The sequence below is a fragment of the Cariama cristata genome, unplaced genomic scaffold, assembly GCF_000690535.1.
Source record: "Cariama cristata isolate BGI_N322 unplaced genomic scaffold, ASM69053v1 scaffold5653, whole genome shotgun sequence".
Taxonomy (NCBI): Eukaryota; Metazoa; Chordata; class Aves; order Cariamiformes; family Cariamidae; genus Cariama; species Cariama cristata.
Genome location: NW_009606624.1, coordinates 178,901 through 185,567, shown reverse-complemented (window position 1 = coordinate 185,567; position 6,667 = coordinate 178,901).

Below are 6,667 nucleotides of genomic sequence, written 5' to 3'. Positions count from 1 at the left end.
GAAAGAAGGTATGATCTTAATTTTCTGTTATACCCTTTAGTTCCTTAGCTCTAGGTTCTGTTGAACAGTTTAAGTTCTGATATTTGTATGAAGCGATGAGGAGTCAGAAGTTTAAACTGTAAGGGAAAAGTTGTTTTGATACCAGCTCAAACTGGCAGTGTAGAGCTAAACTCTTCCTCTTTATGCAGTGTCAGCTACATATGTGGTTTCACTGCAGACTTGCTATTAAAGTAGAAAAGAAAAATTGTTTTGATGCTGTAAAATTGCAGAGTTTTAATCCAGTGCTGGAAAAAACAGGTTCAAGTGGAACATAAGAGGGCAATGCACAAGCCAACCTGCAAGTAAAGAGAGTAGATTAGGTCTGCAGAATTTCCACGGCTAAAAGCAAAGTATGAATCAGGCCTGCCACAACCGAGCAAGTGCAGATTTCATAGATCTGGAGCATCTGATATGCTGGAAGTATGGAAAATGTGGAAAACACAGTTGAGATGGAGAAAATGGAAACTAGCAGCATGATGATGAGGTGTGTAAGCAGCTGGCTAAAGGAAAGAAGGCAACACTGAAAAGAAAGTGCAGGTTGGGTGGCAGCTGCAAGTGGAATTTCTTATGTATCACTCTTGTCACTGAAATTGCTTAGCGTTTTCATTAATCGCTGAAGCACAGATATGAGGAGGCTGGTGCTGATGTTGAGAGGCACTAATCTAGAGAAGGATCAGGGTACACACAAAAAACCCCCAACCCTAGGAGACAGATTTCCAGTTGAGATGGAGAAGTGTTCAAGCCACTATGCAGAGGTCAAATAATTAAGTGAAATTGCAGTAGCTAGATGTTGAGGAAAGATGCCAAAATGGTGTCAGTGAAGTGGATACAATTCTGCAAGATAAGACCAGGAGAGCTTGATTTATTTAGCCTAAGACACAAATATAACTGATGTCTTTATAAGAAGATAATAATGAGAAAGGTAAAGACAGTTCAGTCTAAACAAAAATACAGCTACAAGGAGAAAAAGGAATACAAGCAATCAAGGTTAAATATTGGCTGAAAATTGTTCTGGGCTCTAGAAACTTCTTTTTTCCCCAGCTTTTTTTCTGACAAAAAAAAAGAAATAACTTTTACAAAGGGACTTGTAAAAGGTGAAGCAACGGTGCCTAGAGTCGCAGGAGAGCCTCTCGGAGTGGGACAAGGTGGCCCTTCCCAGTCCAGCCCCATTTGGCTGCAGAGGCTGGATTTGGCTATGGCAAGCGATAGTGTGAACAGGCCCTACTTTGCCCAATTTTTGTCCATGGCATTTGCAAAGGTGTAAACTGCTTTTCAAATCCAGGCCTTGGCTATCTGTTGGCGTTAGACCTTTTCATATTCCAGTATTCATTTGCAGACTGAAATACTGGGATTTTTAGATGAGAAACCACAGATTTAGACAAATACACATCTCATTTCCATTTCTAATAAAAAATACTGAAAAGAAAAATCCACTTTAGCTCTGGCAATCCCTTTTTCCTCTGTCATATTTTCTTATCAGCAAATGGTGCTAATGTGGGAATATTTTGAGCACTAATTATTTCATGGTTCTAAAGTGATTTGAAGATATAAAACACTAAGGCCTAACAATCAGAATTTCAATGTAAAAATAATTTGAAACACTCCTACTTCCATAACAGCGTATATGGTATTTAATCTGTCGTAACACTTGGCATTATAAATGTCTGACACAGCTTCTAAGCACCTGGTCGTTGTTTATTAATAAAAGGGTGGAAAAAAAAAAAACAAACACAACCCAACAAACAGCTCACGAAACCAACTTCTTCACAAAAGCACATAGCACACAGACATACTGATATCACCGATTAATCAAATTACCCAGTGCAATTTGTATCTAAAACTAGTATTTGTGTAGCACTAGAGTGTTGAAATATGAAGTTCAAATCTGCCATTCAGAGAAGTCTGCAGTAGCTGTTAAGATAAACAGGGAAGAAAAGCCTTCAAACACCAAAAGGTATTTTTCCCACTTTTTAGAATGAGAGTCCTGGCTTTGATTAGCACCGAGAAACCATTGTTGTGCCATTGGGTTCTGATCCTTCTCTTCCTTCCTATGCAAAAATCCTTTCTGTTTTGTGTTAAATAACATAGTGCAATAGCAGTTTTGATGGTACTGTCGCAGCATCACTACACTGTATCGCTAAAGGAGACTTTGTTTAATACAAACTGAAAAAATTCTAGTGTCCTTAAGACATGAATTTCCCGAGTGCTCAGTCTCACCATGCCCAACTGCCTTTGCTATACTGAGCAATTTGCTTCTCGCTGCTGCAGTTTGGGGAGGGAACTGGGGAACTATATTCTTACCACTGGTGTTGTGAAGATTGAAAGGAGAAAAACTGTAAACTGCTTTGAAAACTGGCAGTGCTTTACATATATAATACAGTTCTAATGACTCGAAAAACAGGAATCTAGATGGGGAAAAAAATATAGACATCACAGACACATACAAAAATCTCTGCTTCTAATTCCCATAAATATATTAATTGAGAGCACTTGGTATAAGGAAAGACCTACTTGCCGTGCCCCATTTCAGGATTCAGAAATATTTGTGTTAATGCCATCAAGGAACCTAACTTAACATACGTGTTTTCATTAGGGAAAAAGAATAAACTCATATTTATGTGTGAAGTTTCTTCAGACTCCCTTATCTTCAGCAGTCCCTACATCTTGGTCTGAAGAATATCAGAATTCAGAACATAAGTAATTGTTGGGTGTTGTAAAAAATTGATAATTCTCTTATCACACAGTTTGGCATGAGGGGATAATACTGTTTATTTAAGGTCCTTCTAATTGTCAGCATATATACCCTGAGAATCAGGCTCTGATGCACTGTTGCAATCAAGTGTACCAGAGGAAGATTTGTTGGTACGTGGACCCCAATCCGTTGAATGGGTTATGCCTTTGTATACTCTGAAGCCTGCACTGACTTCAGTGCTGAATTAAAGACAAAGGACCCGATCATCGTAGAACAATAGGTTTACTTTTCATAGTTAACCTTTCACAGATGTTTCTAGATGAGCTAAGATCACAAGATGAAAATATCACTGCACTAGTACAACACCATAGAACAAAGAAGTAACTCACTGAAGAGGACAGAGGACTTTTGAAAGGCCTTTATTTTTGCCCTTTTTACAAGGGGTAGGCTTTTAAAAGTTAATTGATGATCAACTATAGAAGCTCAAGTAAGATTGCTGTAGCATTACTGCATTTACAGCTCATTTTGCACCTAAGATCAATTACCTCATCTGGGCAGGGGGGCAATTCTGAAATGACACAAGTTGTATAGTATGGTTTTGCATGAAACAGAACTTTTCATTGTTTTAGGAAAATGTTCCAGAGATGATATTTTTATATTAGTTTAAAGGATTGGCATTTTCAAATGTTTTGTAAAAAGAAAAAAAAAATGTACAGAATATTTGAGAGGGTTTTTCCAGTTAAGTTTGAGGGATTCTAGTGTACTAATAGTGTTATATTTTTCTTCATGTTTCTGTATTTTTAACTAAGCATGTGTATCCTACATTAAGATAAAAGTCTTAATATAATTTGTTCAACTTTTTGTGTGGTATCGTCTAATCCATGTTGTCATTTTAGCATTACTGCTCTGTGTGTGTTTGGTATGCTGTATGCTGTGTGTCTGTCAGAGTTGAAATTAAGCCGTTCAGGAAACACTGCCCAGATGGTCATAACGATGGGTCTTCTATCAGACAGGATTCAGAGCACTCCTCTTGGGTTTGGAAGGTTGCAAGGTGTCTCAGCAGGGGATATTTCTATTGGGTTATTAAAAATACTTGGACTATTGCTTTAAGCAGAACCTTTTGAACTTCAAGAAGACTGGGAAAGTAAAAAGAAAACTATTTGATGGTCCAGTCCTTTTTTGTTTTGTGGGACAAGGGACAATTAAAAGAGCTCTTTCCTGCTGTGTGCAAACTGCTTTCTGTCTTTATAGGGCATGAATTAAAGAACTAGATCTCTTTCCCCTCCTCTGCAAAAAGACAGACAAAAACTGGAGCCAGGAAAATGCATTGCTGCCTTTGATTCCCCCAACTGTGCATCTGAAATTTCCCTTGACCCTGAAACTGAGACAGGTCCTGGGAGTATTAGGCTTTATCAGCTTTATATGTTCTGACCGTTATTCAGAATATCAAAATTGGTTACAACTTTAATTATTTCCATGGTGTATGTGTTGCATCAAGTGCATGGCAATCCAGCAGTTAGAATGAGGAAGTTCTGGACAGCCAGCCAAACTAATCACCTTACTCTACTCATAAATGCCTCTTGCTTTTGATGATACACTCAGCTTGTCAGTGCTCTCAGCTATCTTTAAAATGGGAACTCTTCATTTTCCTGTCTATCCAGGGGCTTATGTCTGGGGAGACTTACTTTCCATTCACTGAAAGAGATTAAATCTGCACACCTGAAAGGGTTTGATAGGTTTCCAAGAAAGAAGAGAATAATGTAAGAGTTAAATCACTTCATCCATGCCTCTGCTCAAGATACTATGATTTGGGCTTCTGTCTCTTCGTAGCAATAGAGAGAAACAGGTCAAAGGAGAGATTCAAGAACAGTTTTGTTTGTGGCTTTCCTGTGTGGCGAAAACTGAACTTCTGTTTTGTCCTATTATTGCATGTTGAGATATGTTAGGTTTTGGTTCTTAGCCAAAGTCACCCTGTCAAATTCCCTAAGGCCTCAAAGTCTAGTAGCCTGAATATTATAGGGCAAGGACAAGCCTCTAGTTTTTAACAGGGGTGGAGAGATTCAAGAACAGTTTTGTTTGTGGCTTTCCTGTGTGGCGAAAACTGAACTTCTGTTTTGTCCTATTATTGCATGTTGAGATATGTTAGGTTTTGGTTCTTAGCCAAAGTCACCCTGTCAAATTCCCTAAGGCCTCAAAGTCTAGTAGCCTGAATATTATAGGGCAAGGACAAGCCTCTAGTTTTTAACAGGGGTTTAATTTCCACTTCACTTGCAAGAAACGTAAAGAGGTAGCTCCTGAACAAGAGAGCTGTTTTAGCCTTAAAAGAGTTGACTATATGACACAGGGACAGAAACCAAAGAGAAACAAACTAAGCCAACATGCCATTGATAGTAGCAGTAATGGGCTACTCTCCAAGCAATATTTTGTGCTGGAGAAAATGACAGAAATCAGAGAATGAGGTAGCTGGTGCGTGTCTGCCGTCTCTCACTAACAAGTTATGCAGAGCTGTGTGGTCATGCCTCAAGTTTTAGGAGATACTATTCAGTTTCAAAGGCTACTTCTACATAGGAGGAAGAGGAAAATTTAAAAAAAGAAAGGTAAATAGGCATAAGGAATTCGAATTAAGAAACAAAACACAGACCTCAACTAGTAAGCTTTCCTTCTGAGTGTAATGCAGATCATGAACGGGACACTGAAGTAGTCTTACAGAGTTCATTAAGATCCCTAGCCCAAGGTTTCTCAACCCACCAAGAGCCCAACATTTCCCACTGTCTTTATCAGCACCAGTTTTTATAAAGTTCCTGTCCTTTTCATGGGTGAATTTGACTGGCTTGCTTTCCAGCCTGCTTTCTCCTTTGATCCTAATGACCTGGGCAATCAGCTAGTCACTAGAAAAGAAATTTACTGCTTGCTTATTGGAAATCAATTGAGAGGTCTGCATCTTTTTCATTTCACTGTTCAGGCAAGATTAGGGGCAGGGACTGTGATTCTGCCAGTTCTTTGCCTTACAGTCTTAACAGCGTGTTCAATAGCCTAGACTCATAAGCTGTCTTGAGCAAAGAACAAATAGCACCAGGGAATCTTCAAAACGAGCACTTGTACTGGTACTCCCAGTACTAACTCCATCCATGGCTTAGATCAAAGTGAAGTGAAATTCTGCCGCCTTAGAACAATAGAGCAAAAGAGTAAGTAATCCTCATTCAGAGCAATAGGAACTATTTTTAGAAGGTCTCTGACAGCTCTTTTTCCTTATACAGCTACCAGTAACAGTGGCTCACCCAGGGGCATGCTGCTGCTGCTGTTGAGAGAGCCAAGGGGCAATGCTGAAGATCTGCTGACAAACTGCGTGCTGTGCTTACTGTCTGCTCTCAGCTCACCAGCTGCTGTGATCATCTGCAGGGAGACAGCTGCAGCCCAACTGGACCAGGACCAGGGCCCCTCAGAGACCACCTGTTTCCAAACTCTCACTATGGGGAGACCCAGAGTTAAACTCTGCCAGGATAGGGGCTGCCCACCTCCTGCAGGCACAAGTATACAGGAGGAAATTTTGGGAGGAAAACACAGTACTTGTCCTCTTTGCCCAGTCTCCACCTGGGCTCTGCATTATGCTAGGCAGTTTTTTGCTACAGCTGACATATGGCCTTAATCTTCAGTGTTTGCAATCTTTTTTTTTCTTTTTTTTTTTTTAATTGCTGTTCTGTGCTCATTAAAAGGCTGGGAGTACTCTTCAGTGATTAACTGTTTTCATCTTACATGGAGCTTTGTATTAAAATAAATGCCTGTCTGTCTTGTCTGGGTTGTTCTGTTTCACACTGACAATTTAACAAATACATCATGATTTTCCCCTGTTAAGCATCAAATAACAGTTATTCCAGGCTTATCCATTGGTATCCACACAGCTTCAATAAAATATCTTCCCCTATATTTCAGGTCATT